This window comes from Perissodus microlepis, chromosome 9 (assembly GCF_051167445.1).
Source record: "Perissodus microlepis isolate ML-2025 ecotype Zambia chromosome 9, ASM5116744v1, whole genome shotgun sequence".
Lineage (NCBI taxonomy): Eukaryota > Metazoa > Chordata > Actinopteri > Cichliformes > Cichlidae > Perissodus > Perissodus microlepis.
Genome location: NC_140469.1, coordinates 14,241,068 through 14,257,478, shown reverse-complemented (window position 1 = coordinate 14,257,478; position 16,411 = coordinate 14,241,068). Strand labels below are relative to the sequence as shown.

The 16,411-nt window shown below is 42.2% G+C and overlaps 1 protein-coding gene across 1 annotated transcript in view; it reads left to right on the top strand.

The window, feature by feature from the left end:
* LOC146380209 (rab effector MyRIP-like) overlaps nucleotides 1-16,411 on the top strand; it is a 125,862-nt gene that overhangs the window by 67,516 nt on the left and 41,935 nt on the right. The gene's annotated exons all lie outside the window — the stretch shown is intronic.

Here is a 16,411-nt window from a genome sequence, read left to right as displayed (position 1 = left end):
CCAGGCAGACTTATGCTCGCATGCAAGCAGACATGAGGACATGCATCGGTTATATGTTTGTTAATTAAGTGTGAGCAGGACTGGTTGACATAGATGTTGTAATGGATTGCATAAATGTTTCAGGGCAACCACAGAAATGGTTGCGTGTCGATGGCAGATGGTATCTGTAGAGAAGACTCAGTGATTCGGCAGCTTTGTAATAACACCTTTCTAGCCTTGTGAAACACGCATATACACACACACACACACACACATATATATATATATATATATATATATATATATATATATATATATATATATATATGTATACACACACGCACCAAACGCATCTGTCCCCTCCTGAACGGATGGGACAGGCATGACCATTTTGCAGCCTGGTTGAATTAACGGCATCCTCGGCCCATGGTCTTCAAACACACACAACCGCTCACACACAGTATAATCACACTTGCCACACACTAGTGGTTTTTATCTGAGAAGTCAAAACATTTTAGCGGGAACTGAAAAGTAATTTTTTTTCTCCTTTCGGCTCTACACCCAAGCACTGGTGAGAATGTTAAAGGGGCAGAGAAGGAGTAAGTAAGGTCAAGAGAGAGGAAGAAGAAGGGAGGGCAGAAGGATGAAAAAGGAATGACAGAAGAGGAAATGACCTGTCCCAGTTATTCAAGAGTGGAAATGCAAGTAAATTCTCCTTTTGCTGTGTCTCACAAATCGCTTTGTTGCTTTCTCTTTGTCTCTGCCTTTGGAAAAAATACTTCTCTGCTACCCCCAGCCTTCTCTTGCTTTTAGTTTAGTATTCTCTTTTCATCCATCTTTTCCACATTTACATTAGAGCTACTGCAACTCCCTGCATTTAAACTGTAGGGGCTCCTCTGTGCATCTCTATATAGAGTTGTCAGGCAGTGTATGCACAGAGGGCTGGTCTGCACAGAAATTGCAAAAAAACAAAACAAAAAAACCGAACAGACAAAATGTTTGTACTGTTTTCGTAATCTCATCCTAAAGCATGACTTTGAGGAGATTATGGCATCTGCTACGCTGTACAGTACATGTACGCAAACACTCATGCAAACAGGCGAGGCTTGCACACAAGCACATGCATGAGGAATTCACAGAGAAGCAGAAAGCCATGCTGAAACTTACATTAATTGGGTTTTTTTGCCATTAATTTTAATGTTTTAATCAGATCACGCATGGATGCACATCATTTTACTGTGCAGCTTATGGATTAGCAAGAACAAGCGCAAACAGATTCCTGCACATATACCTCAGAGTCCTCTTAAACAGACATTTCCATGTGCGCTGCTGCAGTTACGATGTGACGTTAGCTGTGCATCGTACATCGTAAAGAGCATGTAGTCGCTACTGGTAACATGCAACCTCACACATCCACATATATGTTACATCCACTCACTGCTACAAATAGCACTCCCTGTTCAGTCCTAGAAGCTGTTTGTGAATCCGGGAGGTCCTTCTGTTTGTTTTCATGTCTAACGAGAACCATATTGATGGTTGACACCACATCTGAATGATTCAGATTTGTGATTGACAGAGGTTGTCAGTCTCATAGCAATAGGTTCATTTAAAAGGAGATGAAGGGGTGCTGATCAGATGATTCACCCAAAGGAATGTGATGCTACTGCCTCTCGTCTCGTCGTGTGAATACTTTGTTCATGGCATAAAAATGCATTTGCATAGAAATCTAACTGTTTGCATCAGTAGCATGTTTAGATCCTTTTAAAATCGTGACATTTGACATATTCTCTAGTCTGTTTCTGCCATTTGATTCCACCTGTCCATTCTTCCATTATGTATTGTAGACTATTTATTGATTGCCTAAATCTCCTTGTGCTGACACGCTGCCGTGCTGTTCTCACCACAAAGCCCCATATTGAAATCATTTCAGCTTTTAAGGCAAATCAATCTTGTAACTGTTTAATTGATTTTCTTAAACAGCCCCTCTACACCGTAGCTCATCCTACAGACACACTAGGGGAAGCTGTGGTTGGAGAGGCAGCATGACCAAAATTACAGAAGCTGTAATCTTGTTGCCTTTGACATGGTTGTTTCAAAGACGGGGGTCTCCAACCACTTGCAGTCAGTCTTCAAAGAGACTTTTGGTCTCGATAAAACTGCAATAAGATGGAACGGTCTCCTTTCAGTTTGTGTTGGAATCTGGTCAAGTTGGCAATGACATGCAATCGGTTTGTAATAATAGTGTAATTAACTGTTCCAGACTTGTGAAAATCGCGAATCTGTCACCTTCAGCATACAAAGAAATTCGCATAGATTAACTCATAACTGCATAGATTTGAAATTGAAATTCCTCCACAAATAGTGATACAGCTGCTGCAGGATGGCAATTTAATTGCAAACTGATGCTCAACCTTATAGGAATGTAATCAGAAAACAACCAATTGGCAACCAGCTGTTTCGAGTCCCTTGCAGGAAAGAGACATCACAAAAAATGTATTCTCACTCACGTAGACTGGTTCAGATTGATTGCAACGTGTTGGGCATCTGTGGTCGCAAATTTTGAAGCCATCTTGATAACCTTCTCCCACCAACGATGTGGAGATCCAACCTCTTTAGATCCAATTAAAATCAAGACACTCAAAAAGATGCTCTGGAAAAGAGTAGAATTCTTGGAACAGAGTTTAATACACTGAATCATATGAACAGCAGGAAAAATACATACAGACATTTAGCAAGAAAATTACATAGCAGAAAGCAAGAAAAGCAAAACCCCGGGTGTACAGCCTTAAGCACAGACAGCAGAGCAACACAGAGACGGACAGAGAGTAACAGCAGAGGGGAAAAAGTGCTGGGGGTGTCCTCTGGTCCTCTGATATACAGGGACCAGTATCCCCGCCCCCTGCTGCTGAGTAACTTTCCCACGCGCCCAAACACAGCTGCAGAGGTCAGGTACAGGCCAGGGTACGGGCAGGGCTCTAGCTGAGTGCCCTGCCCAAAGGGACACCCTTAGGTTAACCCTTTGCTTTGCCCTCTGACAATAGGTCACAACATGGTCAAAGGTCACACATTAATCCTAATTATTAATATATAATCTTATAACTACATAGGTTCTTAAAACACTTCAGTGTAGTTCAAAGTATGTGCGTGTGTGTGTGATTATATCGTATGATATTTTATCGTGATGTATTTACTGTTTTGGTTGTGCTGCATGAAAGACGTTGAGTGTGTATTAGGGAAGGTTAGTTAGCTGGAGAGTGAGTTATGCAGCAGAACTCTCAGCAGCATTAACTGCCCTGTTACTGTACCACCTTAATAAACCTCGGTGAAGCAAAATGTCTTGTGCTTAAGACTCTACATGAAAGTTAAAATATATATGTTCAGTGCACATAGATATATAGTGTATATAGTTACATAGTTATACATATCAAACAAAAATCCACCACACATCTGTTTGCATTTATAAATTAGACAGCAATTATTTAGAAACCTTCGCCAATCTGAGAGTGACTGCAGTCGGTCTGAGCTGAAACAGTTGTTTCACGATAGGTGCAAGCGCTTTGTGATCACAAGTGGTTGCTCAAAGGTAGCCTCTGGGCAACTAGTTGGTCACCACAACCACTTGCAATGGAAAAATTCGGTCCAGTTACCAGGCAGCCACCGGTTTTTCGTAGTTACAAGAAGATTGTTGTCTTGTTTTTACTCTAGTCTGATAGAGCCAAACAAACAGGTTGTTTTGTACAGCTGTATATTTTTTTTTCTTTTACAGTTTTATTAGAGTACATGAATTCAAATTTGCAGCTTTTATTTTGACTGTGCAGTTTCTCTGACTTTTCACCTGCCTGTCTCCAAACCCATTAATCTTCCCCCTTATCAACACCTCCACACAAATACAAAATGTAAGCATGAGATTTAATTTTCTTTCTTTTCTTTTTTTTACTGCATTCACATTTTTTGCTCATGAATATTTATGTTAGCGTCTCCAAATGATCCCAAAACAATAGCGTGTGTGTTTACTAAGACACCGGTGCAAAAATTCAGTGAACTCTCACGCTGCTGCCAGACAAGCACCTGCGGCTAGCAGAGGAAGCAAGTCACAGTGTGATCTTTTTCTGTCCTCCTTGCGGGGGTATTTTTATGAGTGTGGGTGAGCAAGACTATAGTCTTAGACGGGGAGGGTGTGCCCTACAGCGCCAGGCTGCAGATGAAATGTGTCTCATTTTTAATAAGACATTTGCATGTCTGTCTTGCTTTGTTTCTTGCTGCTTGTTTACTCCATGTTTCTGCCAGGTTTCTAGCAGCTGGGTGCACCGTGCATTGCAGGACAGGTTCCTTGCTGTTTTTCCAATAAAGAGCCTAAATAGAAAGTTGCAAGCCTCAGTGGGTGAACAATGAAAGTCCCGACCCCCTCTTTCATTCATCACAGTGCAGCACTATCAGTTTCTAGGTTGGAATGTTTAAATCACACAACACAGTTAACCGTAATGCAAATTAATGTGGGTGTAATCATATTTTGCACTGCTGGGAAATATAATTCCATGTAAACTTGCTCAGGTTTATTAAAATCAGCAGCCAAAATTTACACTAAACTGGGACTCTGAACATTCCCATACTTCCGGGAAGCTTTTTTATCAGAAACAAGTGTGCAGCTGAACCAGCTCACAAACCCTGCATCTCTCTGAGCTGCAGGCACAGGAAAGAGAGCCACTAATCACCCTCTCTGCTTCCTTCTCCTCCTCCTCTCTCCCTCCTTCACGGCCTTGTCTCGTGTCCAGCGCAGCTGACACAGTAGCCACCAGTCGATCATAACTCCTGCCTGTAATTTGCATTTCATAGAGTCACCCGGGACAGCAGGCACGCGCACGGCCTCTCACAAGATGCACACACAAACGCACTTACGGCACCCAGTGCAGATTAAGTGTACATCCACATTAATATATTTTAGTTTTAGCATGCACACTAATCTAAAACTGGGACTTTTAAGAATCTCTGCTGACCCAGTTGTGGTTTGAAAACACCGGGATTGTGCTTGAGCCTGGATGTGCCGAAACTTTTAGATGGGTGATGTCAGTCGCCCATATGAAACTGGAACAGTAGTAGTAGCTGACTCTCATGCCTTTTCCTATTTCTTCATCCTTTTGTGGATACTTGTTTCTCATTTGTTGTGTCTTTGTCTGCCAATGGGAAATGCTCCAATGTGAGTGTGTTTGCTTTGCAGCAACAATTCAGTAACTGTATACTTAATCCTTACAGATTAAGCTAAAACCTTTGGGTCTCGCTTCTCTAGATATCGACTAATAAAGTTTAAACGTTTATTAAAACCGAATAATTTCTCCTACTCGTTGTCTGAGTTTTCTTTTTATCTTCCCTAACTTTCAGTCTAGACGGTTTGATTGCCTCTCTTTTTCTTTTTTTCAAGCGATCCGAGTGTTCTCGCAGGAAAATTGAATGTCGAGTTTTATCGCAGACTCCGAGAAGAACAACCATTCAGGCCATCTTACCCAAAAGTAGCCGAATTGCCCCAGTAAGTCAATTTTATGCAAGCTACAGGTCCATCTCCTGAGTCTAGGATCACCCACTCTACCTAAATGATATAGCTGTATTTACAGTTAATATAGATGGGGATTATAAATGTGCTGTAAACTGATATAGTTTTCATTAAAGCATAGTTTTACAAGGAAAATAGTTTAGCTTAGATGTAGCCTTAGGTTCAAAGAAACTCCTTGCCTTTTCATTTCAGTTCCACTTAAGTTTTATTCAGATATATTTTCTCACGTTAATTGAAGTGTACTTGCTTGAATTTTACTAATGCAATTTGTGTGTGTTACTCTCAAACTAATTACTATAGAGTTTGGTAAGCCTTGAAGCACTCTCTGTGTGTCTGTCCAGTAAGGATTTGTGTGTGTGTGTGTGTGTTCATGTGAGTGTGAATGCTTGTATTGCAGTGCTTCTTATCGTGTGGCTCCTTGTGTAGCATAAAAGCCTTTTCTCTGTAGGGGATGAGGTCTTGTTGAAAGCAATAAATCACTATTATTCAGGTAAACATGCGAGTGCACACATGCACAAAAAGAACCTTGGACGTTCCCTCTTGCGGGTGTGCTAATTCCTGTCAGTTGTGCTATTACCAGTGTGTTATTTTGCAGCTATGGCTCTGAGTTATTAATGTCTCTCTGATGTCACTAGTCAGGCTCCACATCCCAGGCCTCCTCCGTATGTGTGTGTGTGTGTGTGTAGGTGGGTGAGACTGAATCAGTTACACCTCTGAACTGAGCACCTCTCCAGGTCCAGTTGTGGAGCGAGCTACACCGAAGCAGCACAATCCGCAGTGCCTGTGATCTGATGTGTACCAGCAGGTAAAATCCTGTAATTTCTCGACCGGGGAAACTGGCTGCCATGTTGTAACGCTCCATGTGAAGCCAGTGATTTACAGCTTTCAGTGCTCACACAGCAAGCCTGCAGCACCGAGGTGATTGGAAATAAATAAATAAAGCAGTTTGTGCAGTAAGTTGGCTAGTGGTTTATAACACAAGCTATAAAGCTCATTTTTTCATTGTGGGTTAGTGGAAATGGAGACAGAAAAGTACCTACTAATGCTGCTTTATAGTCGAGTCTATCTTTTGTGTGTTCGATTGGAAACCTTTATTGGAAATTTTTTCCACTCAACCTCTACATTTGAGTAAATCTTTAGTCCTGACAGTGTCTGGTTGGTGTGCGGTACGATACTGCACAAAAGTCTTGATTTCTTTACATTTTGTTAGGAAAAAAGGAAACGGGTCCATTAATTAAAACGTGTGCAAAAATGCGTGGAAATACCGTGTATACGGCAGAGTTTCTACAATTCTAATGAAATAATTGCTATGATCACCTTTAGTCTTCAGTGTAACTTGAACTCTCTTATGTCTCATTTCTTTAACACTCAAAGCTGTTCTTTAGATGTTGGCTGCCTTTTGTTCCATCATGGACCCCCAACTCCATAGCAGCTTAGCATCTAGACCCTCCTCTTACATTAGCTGCAAAATTATTATAGCTAATATTCCCTTCCACTAAAAAAAAAAAAAAAGGAGTCATTTTTAGTTTATTATTGATTTGGTAAATCAAGCAAACTGTATCCTCCAGTATGGTTTAAACAGACTTGACATATTTGCTGCTATTAGTGCAGTGCTGCTGGAGAATCTGTGTGTTTTACTCGTGTCATTTGAGGTCAGCACTTTTAATCCATCTACTAACATTTACAAAGTAAAGGCCTTGTAGCTCAGTAACTACTGCACATTGTCTTACTCAAATAGAAATTTTAATATGCACATTCTCCCTTTGAGCCCTCTCCTCCCTCACTGACTCATTCTGTTTCACAATGACTGCTTTTGCAGATGTGATCTATCAATAACATCTTCGGCAGGGGAGATACCCCACAGTACAGCCATTCATGTCTGATATCCTGATGGACTGGCAGGGGAAGATGTGAACTCAATGATTGGCAGATCAGTGGAATCAATCTCTGGTTTTTGGTTATGAATTAGGTTTAGTGGCTTTCACAACACACTGAGATCACAATTTATTCCTTTTCCTGTAAATCTTCAAGAATTTGGCATGAAATGAAAAATATTGCATGAATAGTAATAGTTTTTTTCTCATCCTAACTTCACCTCTCACTTTTTCTCTTCCTTTTCTGCACCCTCATCCTTCCCTCAGGCAGATCATCCTGTCTGATCTCCTGTCACAGTGAACCCTCTGCAGTGTAACAGAGGTTATTATTGCTGCGGGATTTTCATACTCATTGCACATTCCTTGGTTTGAACCCAAGAGTCCCTTTAATGAAAGTTAGTTTTTTTTAACCCAATTTTCCAGTATTTTTATACATTCTGTCAATGTTGGGTTAGATTTCAGAAGCATATATCCTGCAAAATGACTACTGAGAAGGATCTGCAAGGAGCAAGAACTGTAACATAAATCCTTTGATTGATTAAATAAATACACTGATCCATTAATCATGGCTTAATTGAACTAACAATTACTTTAAAAGTAAAGCTTCCGTTTCCCTCTGGAAATGACTGAACAGCACAAAATCTCCGAAATACAGTTTTGGTGCACCTGTTGACTAAAAGAGAGTTTAATTGAGTGTGAACATGGACATGAGCATGGTTATTGGTGTCAGACAGGTTGGTGAAACACCCTTACCAGGACTCTAGTTTCTAGAGGGTACGTCACTGATAGATGAGCAGGGATGTCAAACTCAGAGTACATCATGCGCCATATACAGCCCACTTTAATATTAAGTGGGGCAACGTAGAAGATTGGCAGAAAAGTGATCGAACTAATTGAATCATTCTGAAAATCAAAATGTGCTTGAAATGGCACTAAGCTATAAAAAACAGGCTAATACTTTGAGTGTATGTAGGTCACTACTCCCCTGCACTACATGCTGCAGTTACATTTACTGCGACCTTTTCTTTTCTTTTTTTGTAAATAAAGCCAAATATTTTTGGCTGATAATAAAAGACACGCTGACTCCGCTAAATATCTATTTACAGTCTACCAGATCTGTGATTCAAATTATATTTGACATGAGCTGACCTTGTTCCAAACACCCGGGTTTGCCAGATGTGGTTCAGCTGAGTGAGTCATGAGGTGTTTAATCAAAGTGTAATATGTCATGAAAATTAGAAACAAGTCTTTGAATGACTTTAATAGACTGGCAACATGTCCAGGCGCATCCCCGGCGCATATCGGGCAGAGCCCCGCCCCCACCTCGGCTACTCAGACCACATCTCTGTTATGCTAATTCCAGCATACAGACCACTCGTCAGGCGATCAAAACCGGTTCTGAAGCAGGTGAAAACCTGGCCAGCAGGAGCCATCTCTGCTCTTCAGGACTGCTTCGAGAGCACTGACTGGAACATGTTTAGGGAGGCTGCAACTTACGGCGACTTCACTGACTTGGAGGAGTACACGTCATCAGTGTCCAGCTACATCAACAAGTGCACCGATGACGTCACTGTCTCCAAGACCATCATCTCACGATCCAACCAGAAACCGTGGATTACTGCGGAAGTGCGTGCACTTCTGAGGACCCGAGACTCTGCCTTCAAAGCGGGAGATAAGGTGGCGCTTATAAGAGCTAGGGCCGAACTTTCTCGGGCCATCAGAGAGGCGAAGCGCGCATACGCCCAGAGAATCCACAACCACTTCAAGGACAGCGGCGACACACGGCGCATGTGGCAGGGCTTACAAGCCATCACTAACTACAGGACAACATCACCTGCCTGTGACAGTGACGGCTCCCTCCCAGATGCGCTGAACAACTTCTACGCTCGGTTCGACAGGCAGAACGACGTGGCGGCGAGGAAGACCCTCCTCCGAACGACCAGGTCCTGTGTCTCACTACAGCTGAGGTGAGGAAAACTCTACGCAGAGTCAACCCACGTAAAGCTGCTGGACCAGACAACATCCCAGGCAGAGTGCTCAGAGAATGTGCTGATCAGCTGGCAGATGTTCTCACCGACATCTTCAACATCTCTCTGAGCAGTGCCGTCGTTCCCACGTGCTTCAAGGCCACCACCATCGTCCCCGTGCCCAAGAAGTCTTCTGTGTCCTGTCTCAACGACTACCGTCCTGTTGCACTTACACCCACCATCATGAAGTGCTTTGAGCGGCTCGTCATGAGACACATCAAGACCCTGCTGCCCCCCTCACTGGACCCACTGCAATTTGCATACCGCCATAACCGCTCAACGGACGACGCCATCTCCACTGCACTCCATCTTGCCCTGACACACTTGGACAAGAAGGACTCACACGTCCGAATGCTGTACATAGATTTCAGCTCAGCATTCAACACGATCATCCCCCAACAACTGATCGGAAAGCTGAGCCTGTTGGGCCTGAACACCTCCCTCTGCAACTGGATCCTGGACTTTCTGACCGGAAGGCCTCAGTCAGTACGGATCGGGAACTGCACCTCCAGCACCACCACACTGAGCACTGGGGCCCCACAAGGCTGTGTGCTCAGTCCTCTGCTGTTCACACTGCTGACTCATGACTGTGTAGCAACACACAGTTCAAATCACATCATTAAGTTCGCTGATGACTCGACCGTGGTGGGTCTCATTAGCAAGAACGACGAGTCAGCGTACAGAGAGGAAGTGCAGAGACTAACGGACTGGTGTAAAGACAACAACCTGTCTCTGAATGTTGACAAGACAAAAGAGATGGTTGTTGACTTTAGGAGGACACGAGGCGACCACTCACCGCTGAGCATCAACGGCTCCTCTGTGGAGATCGTCGACAGCACCAAATTCCTGGGCGTCCACCTGGAGAAGGACCTCGGCTGGTCCCTCAACACCAGCTCCCTGCACAAGAAAGCCCAACAGCGTCTCTTCTTTCTGAGAAGACTGAGAAAGGCCCGGCTTCCTCCACTGATCCTGACCACCTTCTATAGAGGAACTATCGAGAGCATCCTGAGCGGCTGCATCACTGTCTGGTTTGGGAACTGTGCCATATCGGACCGCAAGACCCTACAGCGGATAGTGGGAACAGCAGAGAAGATCATCGGGGTCTCTCTCCCCTCTATTGAGGACATCTACACCACACGATGCATTCACAAAGCCACCAGCATTGTGGCTGATCGGACACACCCCTCTCACACACTCTTCACACTCCTGCCATCTGGAAAAAGGTACCGAAGCATTCGGGCACACACATCCAGACTGTGCAACAGCTTTTTTCCACAAGCCACCCGTCTCCTCAGCAAAAAGGGACTGACTGATAAACACGCACACGCACACACACACACACACACACACACACACACACACACACACACACACACACACACACACAAACATTATCACTCAGGTTAACTCAACTACCTCAAAACATTGAGACTGGACTGACTAATCAACACAAGCGCAAACACACTGACCTACACCACCAAACCATCGTACACACCAACCTGTAAATGCTCTTTTGCACAATATTATTACTGGACTTTTTGCACTAACTTCTGTACTTCCTAATTTTTGCTGCTACACTAAGGAATGTTTACTGTCCCTCCACTACCTCAACTCATCATCACAAAACCTTATTATTATGTTACGTTGTGTTTTTCTATCATTCTGTCACTTTGCTGCTCTTGTTTGCACATTTGCACGTGCACTTTGTTGTCTGCTGTCTGATAACAAAAAAAAAAAAAAAGTCTTCCTTAGATAGTTAGATAGTTAGTTTTTTTTTGTTTGTTTGTTTGGTTTTTTTTGTTAATTTATGTTGTAATTTATGTTAGGTCAGTCTGTCTTGTCTCTGCTAGCCAGCTAACTAGGCCTCTTAGTTAGCTAGTTTAGTGTTTTCTGTTAATTTATGTTGTAAATTTATGTTGCATGTAGCACCTTGGTTCCTGGAGGAACGTTGTTTCGCCTCACTGTGTACTGTTAAACTGTATATGGTTGAAGTGACAATAAAGCCAACTTGACTTGACAGGGTGTACCCTGCCTCTCTCACTGTGACCGCTGAGATTGGCTTCAGCTCCCAATTAGCCTGAATTAGTTAAGCACAAGAGGATGGATGGATGGATGGACGGATGGACGGACGGATGGGTGAGTTTTGAAGTAAAGAGGAGTGTGTTCAAATAAAATTAGGAACATAAACTCTTAAAGGTTTTCATAGTTACACATAAATGCAGTAAATATTTTATGTATCAACATAAAGTATAAATACATAACTGATGGAGTAGCAGTTCACCAAAACACATAAAAGTATCAGTTAAGTTTTTAATAGCTGATCAAAGCTATTGTTATATTTTCCACTTAAGGGAAAGCACAGGTGTAGTAATGATGGCTGCATTCCACTTTGATGATGTCACGCTTTTGCGTGTGTTGGCTCATTGTGATGGTGTACTGAAAAACTTGTGCGTAAGTGAGTCATTATTAATTCACCCTGTGCTTTCTCCAAAGAGAGGAAGCGTTTGTGTAACGCAGCATAAATTACCATAAACATGTAGAAGGTTTTATTTAATTAACTAGGTTCATTTTAAAACAGTGTTTCTGATTATGTGACTTTATCGCTGCACGCGTTTTCTTGACAAGACTTCAGAGGGCTGCCTGATATCCGTCAGTTGTCCTTGCAGCATATGCTCGGGCATGCTGAGAAATATAATGCACACATCTCACATGTGGACTTAATGCACTGGGAAATGGAGCCAGTGTAAATGAATAACAATTAGACGAATATGCTAATTTCACTACCCCACTTTCCCTGTACTGTTGCCGTTCCGAAGGACTTCAAGTGGTGTGTATGTACACATCCTTATTGCGCTCTCTGCTGCATATCAATAGCTGTACATTGCTCCAGGCCTCCTGTCTCATTGCACCTCCTCTTCCATTTTTCAGCGCTTTAAATGAGGCTTTGTCTGTGCATCACTGCGGCGCTTAGAGCACTCCGTTCACCTTGTTTAGTCATGATTTCCCACCTGAGCGAGGAGTGCTGTTTGATCTCATTTGTTGAAAAATCACATGATGTTATCAAGTCTGTACCTCCTGCTGTTTCTGGGGCTGGTGGATTGGTGCTAGATACCTCCCTGCCTGCATTGTCAGTTTTGAAACAGCCGTGTGAAGTTTTCCACCTTCTTTTTTGTTAATCATTTTATCTACTAATGTCACCAAGAAAATGGAGGGATAGGATTCCCATTTAAGCATTTTCCATAATTTCCGAGTCTCTGTATTAAGAAGTGCAATTCTTATGTTCTGTACCAGAGGGCATGCGTTTCACCTCCTTGTTGTATTGTCATATATTAAAATCAAGTACAAGTTCTCTGTCAGTTTTCTAAAAAACAAACTGGTTTCAGGGATTCTTTGCTCTGGATGTTCTACTGGAAGAGTTATAGATTTATACTTTCACTTTCTTTTAGTGTGTTCCCGAAACACAAGCAATGCCGTATCAAATCTAAATGTGGACAGATCTATTTTTTTTATTAATCTGTTGGCAAAAAAGCCACAGAACATCTTTCAGGAGATAGCTCCTCTGAACATGGAATGACCGCTGATCCATAGCAACCAATGCAATTGGAAAACAATAGGAATCCCACTCCTTTTCTGTCTCTGTGTGCCTTTCAGGCTGTGTGTTTAGAGCAGCAGCAAAGGAACCCGGGTGATGTTGTCTGATTCGAATGGGATCAAAGCAGCTGTTCATATCGGAGCTGCCAATGTGAAAGATATCAAAGCAGCAAGCAGACACACTTGTGCATAGATCTAGTTCACAAACACACACACGCATGCAAACGCAAAGTGAGGTACTTTGTGCACATTTCTTGGCATAAGAGCTCGCAAATAAGAGCGCAATGCACAAATGTACTCTGCGCTGCTATTGAGACTTGTGGTAGCTTTTTATAACAAATAGGGGGCCATGTTGCAGAGATATGTAGCATATGTGTCGGTTTTTGTTGTCTTATTTGGAATGTGTCTTTATTGTGTGAGTCAACGTGACTATTAATTTATGTGTTATGTGCATTAAGTGCCCTGAGTATCGAGTGCTTTTACCTGCAGAGGTTTCTTTGTGGAAGAGTTGCAGGTTCTCTCATGATTACCTGACTTGTAGATTCATGCATTTTGAATGAAGGCTTTCTCCACAGTTGTGGAGCCTCTCTCTCGCTCTCCCCCACTTTCTGCGTCACCACTCTCTTGCTTTCTGTCACTCTCTCGTTCTGTATCCCAGCCTCTCTCTCTATCTGAGGCATGAAACCATCCTCACTCGCCCTCGGCTAGGATCATTTTTCACCCCAGCAAACGGCCGCAGGATTCACACATCCACGCTGTTTCTGTTTACTTCAGCATACACATCTTGAGGGGGGAGGTATGTGAAGAATACGTAAGTGAGTTTGAAATCCCCTAAACCTGGGCCCATCTCCTGTTGACGGTATGAAAAAAGATTGCCTCTCTACCTGCAGAGGACACACACGGACCTAACAGATAAACATGAATCTCTCATGTTTACAAGCAGACAGACTAATGCACACTTCGGGGATACAGGACAAAGTATCATCTGGAAGAAATATATATATTTTACCACGAACACACTCAGAAATCTTGGTACAAACATGGACTGCAAAAAACTCAAAGATGGACAAAGATAAAAGGACAAGGAAGAAATATGGATAGAAGAAATGAGGTGAAGAAGAGGTTAAACACATCTTTGGGTTAGATCATGCTTGCTAATCCCTTTCCTTACACACACACACACACACACACACACACACACACACACACACACCAAAACACTTCCCTACATTCTGACATTGCAGTGTAATTCATTAGTTCATCTCACCACTTACCATGTTTGCAGCCTCTTAGTGGCTCTGGTTTATACAGAGAATGCTCACTCCTCCACTGTGCCTGTCACTTGAACACAGCATACCCTACAATCAGCTTTCCAGCATCAGATTTAAATTCTACACATCCAGATGACATTTTCATCTAGTCAGATATGTAGCTTTAAATAAAAATACCTCAAGCAGAACACATTACTTTTTCAGCTTGTTCTTTATTCAGTTTTGTGACTCATAGTTCCTCATATATAAAAAAAGAAATAACCATTGGAATTTTTTTTACTACCCAGAGTGCCAACTGCACACAGTAGAGCAGAAGGGTGCATGTAGTGTGTGTAATGGTAAACACAAGCCATAGTTATTCCCTGCCCTAAACAAGGAATTTTTGTGCTTTAACCAAACCAAACAAACTCAAAGTAAAAAGGCAAAATCACTAAAACATATGGGCTACCTACCTCAATCTCTGGGGTTAAAGTTCAGCAAATGACTCACGCCATCACCTACTTCACCTCTGCTGAATAAAGACTTGCCACGATTGTTTCAGCAAACACCCATATGTGTTATATATACCGCCACCGCCACCACCACCACTTAATGTTGTAAGCCTATTGAACCAGCTACAAGGAGGGGGAGAGCCCATACAAGCTAAATCTGTGTGAGTGATAACAGTCATTTAGCCTAATATTTAGCCTAATGGGCTGATAACATTTAAAGCAGGTGCATGAAAAAGAATGGCAAGAGGATCCTTTATCTTGTGAAGGCAACGTTATGAGTCACAGCTGAAGTCTGAGTGATCGGCCACATTAGCTCTCTACAACACTTCCAACACAGCAGCATGAAGCTGAATTAGATTCCATCAAATATCTCAACAACAAATGTTGAGAGTGCAACTGCAGGTATCTATTAAATAAGAACAAAGATAAAAATAGGATGTGCAACATATTTTTAAAAGGTTTAAATAGGTTTCTTAACAAAATGTGGAATTTTCTGTACCAAACTTTGCGTGATGTGTATAGTACAACATGAATTAGACACACTTAAATTTTACAATATTCATTCATTCAGAACTCAGATGTTTTATTAACACTTTCGAGAAAACATTTGAGTATTTCTTTCATAGTGATAAATATTGTCAAAAATGATTATTTTAAAATAAATTTGGGAGAACTGAGTATCCCATATTTATGAAGGGTTTTTCCTGTATTTCCAGTACATTACTACCAGCAGCATACAGTGCAGCTGTATGTCTGTCCATACACTGACCGCCACAACCGCTTTCAATATTGACTTTGCCATCAGATGCAGAATATCACCTTGATGTCTGCAGTGATAGCACCTAGAGGTCACTGATAATGATCAAAACAATTCCTACTTGGAGGCAGTGAGAGAAGGTGTCTATGCACTCGCACTTTGCACCCTCCACCTCTTCCTGGCTTCAATTACTCAGTGTGACAGCATTAGTATGAATAATGCAGCGCTTCCCTGCCCTGGCCTGGAGTACGGTGCACGTCTGCATGTGCACACTGACATGAAAGAGGAAGGGCAAAGGTTCTTCTGAGTGATCAAAGCCAAAAACTGGCAAAAAGATGCTTAAACAGCAGTGTGTTAATGCACCAGTCATCCAAATGAGCTTAATCTTTGAACTGGTACATTTTCCTTCATATGTTGCCATATATGATTTTGCTTTTCTGATGTAGTTTTGGAAGGTTTTATCCTCATGAAGCTTACATTGGTAATTAAAAGACGAGAAAAATATAGGCTGAAAAGATTATGATCTGACCTAATGGTGAAATAGTTTGAAGGTGAGGTTATATCCTCTCACGCTGCGGTAAAGCCCTCTTAGCTTAGTATGTGTTTGGTTAGTCATATAGGGTAGACTGTCACAGAGGCCACTGGTTGATGGATGGCACTCTGTTTCATCTACACTGCATCCATCTTTGCAGCCTGCTATCCTCTCATCCACTTCACACTAACACCATATCTCCAATATACAGTCCCTCACAAGCCTGATCACACTGAAGCTATTGGTGCATGATGATGTGTCACAGTCTGACATATACCTTTTGAATATTGTTTCCACAATCATAAGACACTCCAAGTTGATCTATATATGTATCTGTTAAACTC